This window comes from Pelobates fuscus, chromosome 4 (genome assembly GCF_036172605.1).
Source record: "Pelobates fuscus isolate aPelFus1 chromosome 4, aPelFus1.pri, whole genome shotgun sequence".
Lineage (NCBI taxonomy): Eukaryota > Metazoa > Chordata > Amphibia > Anura > Pelobatidae > Pelobates > Pelobates fuscus.
The window spans coordinates 375,895,654-375,911,237 of record NC_086320.1 but is presented as its reverse complement, the minus strand read 5'-3'; the positions used below and the strand labels follow the sequence as shown (position 1 = coordinate 375,911,237).

The 15,584-nt window shown below is 43.2% G+C and overlaps 1 protein-coding gene across 2 annotated transcripts in view; it reads right to left on the bottom strand.

Moving 5' to 3' along the window:
- Window positions 1–15,584, bottom strand: part of GJC2 (gap junction protein gamma 2) — a 97,148-nt gene that overhangs the window by 60,979 nt on the left and 20,585 nt on the right. The window contains exon 2 of one of the 2 annotated variants that reach the window (XM_063452793.1): window positions 7,999–8,094. The gene's annotated coding sequence lies outside the window, so the exon portion shown is untranslated. Of the gene's footprint in view, window positions 1–3,037; window positions 3,209–7,998; window positions 8,095–15,584 lie in introns of those variants that run through there. The other variant, XM_063452795.1, reaches the window with a different exon arrangement.

Below are 15,584 nucleotides of genomic sequence, written 5' to 3'. Positions count from 1 at the left end.
GCTGTATGCGCTTTATTCCAGAGCTAGGACAGTAGCTCTGGTAAATGTGAGTTCTCAACTATTATTATTATTTCAATCCACATCAGTATTGTGCAAACTACACTATTGGTTGTCCATCTCTTCCCTTTTGTCTTTCATATGAGAGGAACTACTACATTGGTAGAGGACACCACCAGCAAAGACCTCCTGTAAGGACACACCAGTTGGACTTTTTCCTCCCTTTGGACTTTACACTGTGTCTGCTTTTATCGTAAGCGCAGCCTTTTTATTATTTTTTACTTATCTAGCTCTAAAGGGTTTGAGGGATCCCCTTTTAATAGGTTGCTGCTTTTTAGTTACCTAGCGCTGTCTCATTTTTATTTATTTTTGTGATCATAATTAATAATGTCCCTATGAGTGCTCCACAAGCAAACTCTGACAGGGAAGTGAATAAATCTAAACACTGTAACGTGGATCTAATGTAAACATAGTCCTCGACTAGTTAGAGAAGAGGACTGGATCACATGTAAACAGTGTGTGTACACAAGTAGATACATTTAACCCAGCATGTATCAATAGTTCACTATAAGAGTGGTGCACTCAATTTAAGTCCCCCTGTTATAATGGGGATGAGTAGTGAAACAGATGAATGCATGCATATATAAATGGTCCAGTGTACAACATTGTATGAAGGATAGTCAATGAAAGTGCATAAAGCATAATGATCCCTAGGTAGTGAATACTGATAAGAACGAGTGATAAATTAAAGCTTCAGAAAATAATTAAATCATAATTGATCACAAATAGCGTTAAAAACCATAAAGTTACTATAAACAGGTCATAATTAGATAAAGGGGGTGTAGGAGAACCCCTCATTGAGACCGTTAGGTGATAATGTTTGTAATTTGAAAATCCAAAATGCCTCCCTTTGACGAAGTTTGATGTCCCAACCACCCTTCCGTGGAGGCTGAGGAATATGTTCAATCCCTATGAAACGTATTCCATCTGAGGAGTGGTTATGAAGGAGACGTAAGTGTCTTAAAATAGGGGGTTTCTAAACGTCTCCTCACTGAGTTAACATGTTCCCTAATCCTGTATTTAAAAGGCCGAAAGGTCTTTCCTACATACATAAGGCCACATGAACAAGTGAGGAGATAGATAACCCCAGTAGTGCGACAGTTAATAAAAGAACGAAGATTAAATGTCTCTGAGTTGGTAGAATTGGCACAGATCTTAGATTTCTTGCTAATATAAGGACAGGCACTAATTTTCTTGCTAATATAGGTCGGCTGCCATTCAATGCTAATGAGAGCCCAAATAACTGAGAACTCCAGAAAGCCTTGGAAAGCCAATACATTGTGTCACCAGCCTGACTCGAGGACCAAGTGCCCCTTGGCAGTGTCATCATTTATTTCTGTGTCTCTTGCTACAGATTCATGGGGCAAGGTCTTTTGGTGTGAACACATTCTCAAGTATTTATGCAAATATAAAGAAATACAGTAAAACCAGTGGGATACACAAATATAGAAATAAACCAAGAGATCCTCATACACCTTAGTGAGTACCCTTCGCCCTCACAATAAACGAAATATACATACAATGTAAGGTGGAGTTTCTTCTTGTTTACAATAGATAACAATTAAAATGGGATTTCTTCTTATTAAAAATAGATACCCTAGAGATAAAACACAGAAGGACACATCATAGTGCAATATTGTCTGAATGTTCTATAAATATCAGGGAAATGTGTGAAAATAAACACACAAAGCGAGAGCCTATGGAATGAGGCTCAATCTTCCAGCGTTGTGGGATTAAGGTTCCCACTCCCTTCTTTGTGCTGCCTGAAGGTGATGGGTAATATGATGTCCTCTCACAGGTTAGTACAGGAGGTGATTGAGCCTTATTCCATAGGCTCTCGCTTTGTGAGTTTATTTTCACACATTTCCCTGATATTTATAGAACATTCAGACAATATTGCACTATGATGTGTCCTTCTGTGTTTTATCTCTAGGGTATCTATTTTTAATAAGAAGAAATCCCATTTTAATTGTTATCTATTGTAAACAAGAAGAAACTCCACCTTACATTGTATGTATATCAAGTATTTATGCCCCTGATTGTTATGCAGCTCTCCAGCTTTCCATAAACTATAAGTCCTATCTCTCTATCTATCGATCTCTCTATCTTTTGTCTCTCTATCTTTGTCTATCTATATCTATCAATCTCTCTATCTATCTACTATCTATCTATCTTAGTCTATCTATCTATCTACCTATCTTAGTCTATCCATCTATCTATCTATCTATCTATCTATCTATCAATCAATCGATCTATATTTCTATCTCTCTATCTATCAATCTCTCTATCTATCTCTCTATCTATCTCTCTATCTATGTCTATCTATCTATCTCTCTCTCTATCTATCGATCGATCTATCTATCTTTGTCTATCTATCTATCTATCTCTCTATCTCGGTCTATCTATCTATCTCTATCTATCAATCTCTCTATCGTTGTCTATCTATCTATCTATCTATCTCTCTATCTATCTTTGTCTATCTATCTATCTATCTCTATCTCTCTATCTATCTATCTATGTATCTATCTATCACAAAATAAAATAAGTATATATTATTAACCTTTGCAATGCTGGAGAGAAGTTATGCTGCAAAAACAAACTTTGTATTTAACATATTCATGACAAAAGGTAAACGAATTTCCTAAAACTGTTACGTATGTTTTCTTATATAAGATTTAACAAAAAATCCGTCTATGCCATCATGAGATAATTACTTCATTCAGAACGCACAGCTGATATGTGCTAAGATGCAATGAATTTATATCCCACTGGCTCTCAGAGGGTTAACATTCAATATACAGTTAATTTCCAAAGGCAATCAAAGAAAATAAATAATGTTAGCGTATTCAGACAATCCTCAATAATAATAAAAGACATATATTAGACTTCTATAATCTACAGTAGCCACACAGCCATTATGTGTGCCTTCCCCACCTCACCATCTGGCTATAAGAATTCTACAATAATAAATGTTACATACTCAGAACATCAGCCACGGATACATATTCCAGCTGTTTGTCTTCTTCCAGGAATTGAAGTTTTAACCGCCCGTGTACCGATCTCTTTTACCAGTTTGAAAAGCTCGTGAACTGTCTCTCAAATAATCAACAAGTTTTTTTGAAGACTTTCAACATTTCTCTCCTAAAGCGTTGCTTAGCTTTCTAGAGTAATGGGCAGGAATCTATGAGTCATTAATATACACTTAAAACACCCCCAGTGCTCACACTGAATCACTTGAAGAACCCCCACCCAAAAAAAAGAGAGAAAGAAAGATTATAAGAAAGAAATGTTCGGCTTTTTTAATTTAGTGAAAATGTGATTTCTGGACACATAAAAAAAAATGTGTAATAAGCAGATATTTAACCTTGTCATTAGCTGGAAACCGCAGTCTATTCAGCAAAAAGTAGGGATTGGGTTTATATCTCAGCTTTTTAAATATTGTGCTTATATTCACCTACGTGGACACTGTGACAAACTTCAGATACATTTTACCATTTTTAGTTAACTAGAAAAATTCTCCAATTCAGCTACTTTTACAGTTTGGCAATTTTGGTGATAATGCTGCGAATATTTCTATAACTGAAAATAAAACCAGCGTGCAGCTACTATTTATATTTTGTGAATGTATGTCTGTCTGTTTTTTTAGGATAATACAATATATTATAACAATTTAGTTATATGTTTTATTTATCATGTCTTTACTAACCCGGTATATATGGGATACGGCTCTTTACTAACCCTGTATATCTGAGATACTGCTCCTTACTAACCCTGTATATCTGAGATACTGCTCTTTACTAACCCTGTATATCTGAGATACAGCTATTTACTAACCCTGTATATCTGAGATACAGCTATTTACTAACCCTGTATATCTGGGATATAACTATTTACTATCCCTGTATATCTGGGATATAGCTCTTTACTAACCCTGTATATCTGAGATATAGCTCTTTACTAACCCTGTATATCTGAGATACAGCTATTTACTAACCCTGTATATCTGGGATATAGCTATTTACTAACCCTGTATATCTGGGATATAGCTCTTTACTAACCCTGTATATCTGAGATACAGCTATTTACTAACCCTGTATATCTGGGATATAGCTCTTTACTAACCCTGTATATCTGAGATACAGCTATTTACTAACCCTGTATATCTGGGATACAGCTCTTTACCGACCCTGTATATCTGGGATACAGCTCTTTACTAACCCTGTATATCTGGGATATAGCTATTTACTAATCTTGTATATCTGGGATATAGCTATATACTAACCCTGTATATCTGGGATAGAGCTATTTACTAACCCTGTATATCCGAGATACAGCTCTTTACTAACCCTGTATATCTGAGATACAACTCTTTACTAACCCTGTAAATCTGGGATATAGCTATTTACTAACCATGTATATCTGGGATATAGCTATTTACTAACCCTGTATATCTAGGATACAGCTATTTACTAACCCTGTATATCTGGGATACAGCTATTTACTAACCCTGTATATCTGAGATACAACTCTTTACTAACCCTGTATATCTGGGATATAGCTATTTACTAACCCTGTATATCTAGGATACAGCTATTTACTAACCCTGTATATCTGGGATACAGCTATTTACTAACCCTGTATATCTGGTTAAAGCTCGGTCTCTACCAGCCCTGAATATCTGGCATATACCTGTCAAAATATCTTTCGAATTCAGAGAGAGTTCACACAGATTGCATCAAATTGCAGACTTTTCCATTGGATAAGCATAGCATGACAACGTTTTGGATGATATCGACAGCCTTTTTTAAGTCATCAGCCGAAACGTTGTCATGTTATTCTTACTCCAATAAAAAGTGTGCAGTACGATGCGATATGTGTGCCTGGACTCTCTCTGAATTCAGAAGATTGAAATGTTGATATTTTGAAAAGTTAGCCCATCACTTTCGGGAAGAGGTGCACACTATCACTTTAAGTTCAGCTGGCTCGCCAAATTTCCTGCCTGGCTTGTAACATATAGTATTCTCCTGAATCATTCACCAGTCGTACGTCCTTCCTAAATTCCGCCTGGCGCGATGCTGAAATGAGCACTTTTTATAATATCAGCTGTAATATAAATTAAATATTCTTTCAGATGCTGTTTACACCAAAAATGACACTATCTCAATGGAAATATATCTTCACCGAGATACCAGAAGGACAACTTAATTTACTCAAATAAAAAATACATAAAATATTAACTCTCTTTTTCAAATTCTAGGGCCAGTAAAGCCTCATAGATTACTCAATATAGTGCAGATTTTACATTTTAGACAAAGTAGCCAAATTTGAAAAAAAAGTTGTCAGCCATGATTTCAATTTTGCTCCTAAATTTCGTGAATTACCCCAATTGTCTGAAAGTGCACTAAACTTGAAAATGAATCCTTAAGATAAATACAGCTAATCAGAAAGTTTATAGATATATAGTCTTACCCATACTTACCAGGAACGCACTGCAAGGTATTCCCCTCGCTCTGACCAGTCCTCCAAAATGCAATAATTCCTGAATTTCCCCCCCAATGATTTCATATGAATTTGCTAGTTCAGATTCAGAGCTCAGTAAACTGCCAGTGATTTATATCGTAGTTGGTTATACGGGGCCCTGCAGTAATTTGATTTGACTTTCTCAAATGAAATAGGGATATCGCCCATGTGAATGTAAGTTTGCAGATAGGGCTTTTAAATCTACTAAAGTTGTTATTCTGTCACCCTAAATGTAGTTCTTTTATTTACTCAATTTATTCAGCGCTACAGAATATGTTAGTGCAATATAAATAAATCATGTCAGGCCTCCACTTGCCACTAGCCATGGGCAAGTGCCAATTTAGCCCTGACGAGTTAAAATGAAGCCTTGGTGGGTGTGACATGGACCCTCTAAGACCCTAGTGACAAGTAACATTACAGCATAGGACTTTAAACTTTCAAATCTTCTAATAAAATTTCATATTTTTTTCGTGACGGAGGTTGGGGGGGAGGAGAGGGTAATTCACCTTTCACCTCTCTGCGCATGTTGTAGTTTTAGCATTGCTGTACATAAAAATATGAAAAGCAATACGGTGTCAGAAAGAGACACACAATATAGAGGGGAGAGCCACAGAAAGAGGGTACCGTGGCTATAACTAAAGGTATCGCAGACCGTCCGCCGAATCTTTGGAATGACTAACAGCTCCTGCTATTATTAATATCCCAAAGATCTCTCCTGTGTTAAGGCTGACAGATAACCTAAATATAGCGCACTAAATATAGACCAGGAAAACAGGAAACTCCTTGCATATTCCTTTTTTTTTGGTCTTTGTTCCTGTAGCGTTAGAGCATGCAGGGTCTTCACATGTAGAGACGGTGCTTGTGAGTGGCTTACTCACAGCCCAGCAATACATACTGCTTAGTACAGGGGTGTCCGAAAGCTAGATCCCCAGATGTTAATGAACTACAACTGCCATGATGCTCTGCATGCCTTTAAAATGACAAAGCATGATGGGAGCTGTAGTTTTTAAACATCTGGAGATCTACCTTTTGGGCACCCCTGACTTAGTCAAATAATCAGCATCTGTTATCGTCAAGTACTGGACTGGGATGTATGTCGGGAAATACATCGGCCTTTTTAGCCGTCGTCGCAAACTTTATTTAATGAGGACATATGACCAAAGTGCACTGACATGAAATGGAGGCAGTGCCGATGCGGGCGCAGTTTGTAAGAGGGAGGGATCATTGTCACAGCACTGTACCCCCCTTCACCTTAATGTTAGGAATCATGTCTTTGAGTTTAACAATAAAATATTAACACGGAGACGGCACAAAATGTCAGCTCTCAATTCTGGTTAATTTCTTTATCAATAAGAAATACGTTTCTCTTACTTCTAGACATTACATTAATACTTTTTATTATTTATATACCGCCAGAAAATTCCGCAGCGCCGTACAATGGGTGGACTAGCAGACAAGTATTCGCAACAAGACGAGCTAAACACACAGGAACAGAGGGGGTTAAGGGCCCTGCTCAAATAAGTTTAGATGCTAGAAGATGAAGGTTTGTAAAAAAAAAAAAATGATTTCCTCTATATTTCGAAAAAATAGACAATGAACATTTCAGAAACGTTTAATTCTGCTAAAATGTAGAAGGAGCAACATACATGATTTTTGAGAGACTAGATATCTTTTCAGGGATTGTTTATTCAGAATATAAAATGTAATGTTTTCTAATACTATATTAAATTATCTAACCTCCCCCAATGTGTGGAGATTTAGTTTTTTTTTGTTTTGTTTTTACACAAATCAATATATCAAAATATATGTTCTCAGAAAATGTTCAGTAATGTCATTTTAGATATAACTTCCTCGCATAATGCTCTTGTTATCCTCTTACTAATAGACTAGTTATTTTGTGTATTTTAGAATCTATGAAAGTAGTTTCACACTTGGCGGAACGGAGTCAGGAGGAGGCCAGTGGTTGATTACTTCACCAAGTAAAACTGTGTTAAACTCAGAGACCGTGCAAGGATGTTTTGCCCTAAATATTTACACTGTGAGCAGTGTAGCTTTTTTTTTTTTGCGCAATCCTATGGCTAACTAAAAGTTACCTGTGGGATGTGCATTTTTTAGAAGAAGAACTCTCAATACATTTTAGATTATTATGTACAGTGTGTGCCTTACAGCCCTGGCACAGCCATGGCATTCTGTGTAAATTAATGTAACCTTTTACTCACTATGAAAGGTATGCGGACTGCGCATGCACTAGTCACATCATTAAATGCTTCATCTACTTTTACTGGGGTGAGGGAATCAAGAACCATCGCAGGTTTGCTTTAAATCCCCCTAGTTCCAATTTTGTTCCTAGAAGTGACTAATAGGACATTTTAACAACAGATAAATTATTCTGCAAAGTTAGATAATGGATGTAGATCTTACCTTTCCAGTTAGAGGAGAAATTCAGGACCGTACAATTGATGTTTCACAGCATTCCCCAGGAAGATGAAATGTGTGTGATTAATGATCACCGCAGCTCTGTCAAAGAAAGAAAAAGACACAATTCAGTATTATTTTCCTTGACTTGGTCACCCTTTCTCCACCAAGCACAATGAATGTCATGTCATCCTTCAATTAGCCAATTGTACCAGTGAGTCAGAGCATCGCTGGATGGGCACACTTGTAACTGCTGGTGTGTCCTCTCATCCTGCACAGCTGTTACCTGATGGGAGCCGGACAGGACAAAGCAAACACAAGCTGTTTATTCACATTTTTAAACACAAAGTTATCAATTATTTATTAATGCCTAAATTAAGCAATAAAAATGTTGTTTTTTGTAATTTTGAAAGGTATGCTTGTATGTTTCAGAGAAACTTTACTGCTCAAATAAAAAAAATAACCATTTAGTAGAGATACCCCAATAAAATATTCACGTACTTAATTATACGTTTTTTCATTGGAGTTATTTTTTTTTTTACAAGCTAAATCAAGAAAAACCTGCAGGTCTCTCTTCTGCAGCCTTTGCAAAAACTCTTCTAACCCCGCTCAGACTTTCTGTGGCTGTCCAATCACAGACTTCCCAATGCAGCTCAATGAGAAGTCTTTGCAAGGCAGGTGCTCTGGGTAATTGCTGCCTTTTGAGTTTATCTCCACTGAGCTAATGAAACCAGGAAGTAACAGGACTGATTGTCTGACTGACAGCAGGGGTGGAGTGTAAAAGGTTAATTCATAAAAGTGTAAATTTCTATTGAAATCTCCACTTTTTGTAAAACTTTAAAAAAAAAAAAAAAACACTTCTGAAAGCTAAAGTGATATAGGTGTTTGAAGAACCAAGTTTCATTTTTGATAAGCGGCGTCTAAATTCTGTGAAGACATCTGCGTGCTGTAAAGTGGCTGTAATAATTCTTCATGTTTTGTAGTGCTGTATATATATTTAGTGTTATATATGTGACATTGTATTAGATCATGCCCACCATGACGCAAAAAGTCACGCTGGGTACAATAGATAATATTTACAATTCCCTTGTCAATTATCGGAAATTTCCTGGTTCAGCAAAGACGCCAATAAAAATAGCTCCATTTTCTAGATAAAAGAGCCTGAGATTTTGCACTTTTACATTGTCATATTTTAATTATGTCAGATTGTTTGGGCTTTTATTATAAACATAAACAATGTAATAAAAAATAAATAAAATAATAGATTCTATGTATTCATACGTTCCACATAAACTGGTCCACAAATGCACATTACCTTCAGTAGAGGTATTAACCCCCTACGTTCCAGGAATATGCACAATTAATGGGTTAATCATGGGTGCCCAAAAGGTAGATCCCCAGATGTTTTAAAACTACAGCTTCCATGATGCTTTGTTATTCTGAAGAAGAACCTCCCTAAGCAGGTCCTGTGGTCTCCAGCTTGTGAAGCTGCGTTTCGAGCACTTAAGCAGGCCCTCGTGAATGCCCCTGTCCTGGCTGCCCCCCTTCCTAACAAACGTTTTCTCGTCCATACAGATGCTTCCATGTATGGACTGGGGGCTGTGCTAAGCCAGGTCGGGGAAGATGGAGGAGAACACCCTGTCGCATACCTCAGTCGAAAGCTGTTACCTCGGGAAGTGAGTTATGCGGCAGTGGAGAAAGAATGTTTGGCCCTGGTCTGGGCATTGAAGAAATTGAGCCCCTATTTGTATGGACAGGAATTTTCCCTTATCACGGACCACAATCCCCTTGTTTGGCTTAACCGGGTCTCGGGAGACAATGGTAGACTGCTGCGGTGGAGTTTAGCATTACAACCATATAACTTCACCATCAGCTACCGACCCGGTAAGCAGAATGGGAATGCAGATGGGTTATCCCGGCAAACCGACGTCCTTGCTACTTCCTAGTCCGGTCATCCCCACGTTGACCCGCTAAAGGGCCAAGCCGGGTCTGCCGGAGTGTTCCACAAGGGGGGAGCCGTGTGACGAACCCTGCTACCTAGACCTGTATTGCGGGTTCCTCTGTTTCCATTGGATTCGTGGATTTCCTGTCCGTACGCTGTTGGTTTTTCGTTTCCTAAAGTACCGAGTAAAACTACCGAACATCGGCCACCCAGGAGAGGAGTGTGCGGCTCATTAACACCTTGACCACAAATTAGAACGCTGTGGTTCACCGCAAACACCTCTCCATTCCATCGTACGGGTGGTCGTCGTTCGTATGCCGACCACGAGGCGGCGGCCATTTTGGACACGAGGCGAATCAGCGGTGTTCGGTGCAAAACCCATGGATCTAAAACGGACTCTTTATCTACCGAACACCGCTGGAGACGGCCGTCTCCCCTTCTATTCCCTTGGAGGCATACGAACACTGTCCCGTTCGGGGGTTTTCTTCATCCGTATGAACTCACCCAGATAGCCGTCCCATGGAGTCATTCGTACACCGAAAGACTTATGAGAGACTTTGACTCCATGGCGATTGGACTGTGTACTTCGGATCCGAGCGCTATTCGGCAGGAATATGCCCTCAGATTTAGGCTATCTGGGGATACGTTGCACGAACACTATATCTTCGGTACTTCGGATTTTATGTATTTTATTGCATTTTGTGTGTTGTGTTTAAAATGGCGATGGTTCCTATCCTCGGAGTTAATTAGGTTTCTCCCTAATTATCTCCGGGATAGGCAGAGATGTATTATGGGTAAAATGGGGAGGGCTTGTGTTATAGCCACTGCGATTGGCTACTGCTTAATATATTTTACAGTCTTCCACCAGGTCCCCTAGGGGAGTGTCTACCTGGTGGAGACCTGCATAAATACTGGGCAGGTAGCCCCCATTAAACACATTCTGCTTGACCTTCAAAACGGAGCTTTGTCTCGTTTGTGGAGGGATTGACTATTGGGACAGCGTTTTCGTTTATTTCTAGCTGTGGAAGGATTTCGGATGGATTGCTGATCGGGAGAGACCGTGTTCGTATGCTCCGGTCGGGAGTCTTATGATCGGTTATGCTGGAATTGCATTTCAGGAGAAAGGGGACTATCGGCTAAACGGCGGCTTCACTCTCCAGGCGGCGAGTGTCGTAACAATTGGTGGCAAGCGACGGGATGAATCCCACCGCCCTGAAGGCCAGCTACACACCCCGGATTGGAAATGCAATATGAGGAGTTAAGGCGTGCTACCCTTAAAGACATTTTGGAGCGCAGAGGACGATCAGCGAGCAATCTCAAGAAAAGAGAGATTATTGCTATATTGGTAGAGATGGATACAGCACAGGGAAGGGAGATAGCTAATGTGCCTGGCCTGCTGGATCTAACACCCGAGGAAATAGCGTTTAACCGGGCAGTTCAGATCAGACTGGCACACTTTGGCCCCAACCCTGCAGCGGATATTGTGGTGCAAGTACAAGCCGCAGTAGCAGCACAACAGGCGCTCCAGAGAAGCGGAGCTGCAACAGCAGAGGTACCCCATAATAACAATGGGAAGAAAAAGGTACCATTTGCTGCTTTTAAAAACTTTATTGAGACTGAAGGAGAGATAGACGGGTTCCTGGCGGACTTTGAACGACAGTGTGCTTTACACCAGGTACCCGCAGAAGAATGGGTTCCTATCCTCTCTGGGAAGTTATCCGGCCGGGCTAGTGAAGCCTTTCGGGCCATCCCAGAGGAGGAACTCACTAGCTACCGGACAGTAAAAGATGCTCTGTTGACCCGGTACGCTGTTACCCCTGAGGCGTACCGGAGGCGATTCCGGGACAATAATAAACAGGCTGGTGATTCCTATGTGGAATGGGCATGCCGGGTACACCGCACGGCAGCCCACTGGATGACAGGGTGTCGAGCGGTAACTGGGGAAGAGGTGCTGCAAGTGTTCCTGCTAGAACACTGCTTTGACAAATTGCCTGCAGGAGTTCGAGAGTGGGTCAGGGACCGTAAACCCGCTACCTTCCATGAAGCTGCTCGTCTGGCTGACGAATACACTGATGCCCGTAAGCTCGATCAGACAGCAGCCAAGGTCCCTGCCCGAGTGGAATACAAACCGGCAGCACCTCCAACCACCAACCTATATCACCCCCCAGCACAACGTACCCCCGCTATACCGCCAGCAACCAACCATGGGCAGTCAGCCCGCTTCAACAAACGGGGTTACTCCAACCAGGTCCAGTGCTTTGGGTGCAAGCAGATGGGACATAAAAGACCGGAATGCCCTTTAAACAACGCCAACCAAGCACCATCCTGGAGGAACCCAGCCGGCGGAGCCCAGCAGCCACCTCAGCCTTCTGCTCACTGCCTTGAGCAGGAGGAGTTTTGGGGTTTCCTTCACGAAGCAGACCCAGTTCACGCAGCTCAGCAGGACAACCGCCAACACCACAGGCAGACCGTTAAGTTGAACGGGAAAGAGGTCACTGGTCTAAGAGACACCGGAGCTACTATGACCTTACTTCAAAAGAACCTGGTTTCGGAACACCAACACACCGGGAATACTGTGGCAGTAAGGGTGGCAGGAGGCGCCGTGTTCCGTCTGCATGTTGCCCGGGTTCATTTGGACTGGGGAGCGGGAGCTGGACATGTGAATGTGGGGGTTATGAAGGACTTGCCTGCCGATGTTTTGCTGGGAAATGATTTGGCCCCTTTGATTTCCGCCTATGCTACTATGGGACCTGGCGAAGCCAACCCAGTGACTACCCGGGCTCAGACCCGTGCTGCTGGAACCGGCCCACCTGCTGCTGAGACCCAGGTAAGAACCGATTCCCCGACTGACACCCCAGGGCCGACGTTAGCTAGTTGGGATTCCCCGGAGGAGTTCGGGAGGGAAACCCAGACAGACCCATCTCTCCAGAGGTATAGAGGCAGAGCAGACACTGGAGAGGAAGGAGCAGAGGGGGAGCGGTATGAGTGGGTGGGGGACAGGTTATATCGGATCCCTAAGCCGTCCCAGAAAAGTGTTGCCCCTCCGCCGAATCGACAGCTGGTAGTGCCCGCGAAATACCGGCGGGAGATTCTGCGGATAGGGCATGATGTCCCGCTAGCCGGTCATCTAGGGTCCCGCCGCACAGGCCATAGGATTATGCAGAACTTCTTTTGGCCAGGTATTAACCAGGCTGTGCGGATATATTGTAGCACGTGTGACACTTGTCAACGGGTAGGGAAGCGGGGGGACCACCCAAAAGGTAGGCTTATGTCGATGCCTATTATTGGGGAGCCCTTTGCCCGCATAGCCGTTGATATTGTGGGTCCACTGGCCAGGGCTAGTCCATCTGGTAAGAAATACATTCTCACCGTGGTGGACTATGCCACTCGCTATCCAGAGGCAGTAGCGCTGTCTAACATAGAGGCAGAGACAGTTGCTGACGCCCTGGTTAGGATTTTTACCAGGGTCGGGTTCCCTCAAGAGATTCTCTCCGACCAGGGAACCCAATTTACCGCTGTGCTCACCCAGCAGCTGTGGAGGGTATGCGGCATTAAACCGATACTTAGTTCCCCATACCATCCACAGACTAACGGTCTCTGCGAGCGATTTAATGGCACCCTCAAGCAGATGCTGAGGACCTTTTCTGACACTTGCCGAGACTGGGAGCGATTCCTGCCTCATCTGTTGTTTGCCTACAGAGAGGTGCCCCAGGAATCTACTGGGTTCTCCCCCTTTGAGCTGCTTTATGGGAGAAGGGTCCGCGGACCTCTAGATCTCATTAGAGGCCACTGGGAGGGGGAGACGGAGCAGGAAGGTACCCCCATAGTACCGTATGTTCTGGAACTTCGGGACCGCATGGAGAAACTGTCTCTGATGGTAAGAGAGAATCTCCAGGTGGCCCAGGGGAGACAGAAGGAATGGTACGATCGGGGTGCCAGACAGCGAGTATTCCAGGTTGGGCAGAAGGTACTAGTGCTCAAACCTGTGAAGGCGAACAAGATGCAGGCATCTTGGCAGGGCCCGTATAAAGTATTAGCCCAGGTGTGCGATACTACGTACCTTATAGCCAGCTGTTCAGATGACAGGATCCAGCGATCCTTTCATGTGAACATGCTAAAGGAGTATCAGGAACGACCTGAGGATGTAGCCGCAGTGTGTGCCCCCGCTGCAGACGATACCGAAAGCTTACCCTTACCCGACCTATTAGCCAGAGGTGCCCAGACGGATTTGACCGAGCTCGTACAGCTAGGGGACAGGTTAAGCCCCGCGGAGAAGGAACAGGCGAAACAGCTTCTGTGGGAGAAGCAGGCGACGTTCTCCCAAGAACCCGGCTACACTACCCTAGCTGTACATAAGGTAGAGACCCCTGGACAGAACCCCTTACGACAACCCCCTTACCGTATCCCTGAAGCAGTCCGAGAAGGAATGCGGAAGGAGATAGAGGAGATGACCCAGCTTGGGGTCATCGAGCACTCCGATAGCCCTTGGGCCTCCCCTGTAGTCCTGGTGCCTAAGAAAGATGGGACCACCCGGTTCTGTGTGGACTACAGGAGGCTCAACGAGCGGACCACCACTGACGCCTACCCGATGCCACGGGTAGACGAGCTATTAGACCGCATTGCCAGGGGACGCTACCTGACCACCATAGACCTGTGTAAGGGCTACTGGCAGATTCCCCTGGCCAAGGACGCCATCCCCAAGTCGGCCTTCGTCACCCCCTTTGGCTTATACCAATTTAAGGTTATGCCATTTGGGATGAAGAACGCCCCAGCTACCTTCCAACGGATGGTGGATAGGCTCCTTGATGGCTTCCAGGAATTTGCTTGTGCATACCTGGATGATATTGCGATCTACAGTGAGTCCTGGGAGGAACACCTGGTACACGTAGGGGTAGTGCTGGATAAAATTCGGGCCGCTGGCCTGACGTTGAAGCCAGAGAAGTGTCATCTAGGCATGGCTGAGGTACAATACTTGGGTCACAGGGTGGGGTGTGGGAGCCAGAGACCAGAGCCGGCCAAGATAGAGGCAGTAGCAAACTGGCCCACACCTATAACCAAGACCCAAGTATTGGCCTTCCTAGGGACTGCAGGATATTACAGACGCTTTGTCCCCGACTATAGCTCGATAGCTAAACCCCTGACAGACCTGACTAAGAAGAACCTCCCTAAGCAGGTCCTGTGGTCTCCAGCTTGTGAAGCTGCGTTTCGAGCACTTAAGCAGGCCCTCGTGAATGCCCCTGTCCTGGCTGCCCCCCTTCCTAACAAACGTTTTCTCGTCCATACAGATGCTTCCATGTATGGACTGGGGGCTGTGCTAAGCCAGGTCGGGGAAGATGGAGGAGAACACCCTGTCGCATACCTCAGTCGAAAGCTGTTACCTCGGGAAGTGAGTTATGCGGCAGTGGAGAAAGAATGTTTGGCCCTGGTCTGGGCATTGAAGAAATTGAGCCCCTATTTGTATGGACAGGAATTTTCCCTTATCACGGACCACAATCCCCTTGTTTGGCTTAACCGGGTCTCGGGAGACAATGGTAGACTGCTGCGGTGGAGTTTAGCATTACAACCATATAACTTCACCATCAGCTACCGACCCGGTAAGCAGAATGGGAATGCAGATGGGTTATCCCGGCAAACCGACGTCCTTGCTACT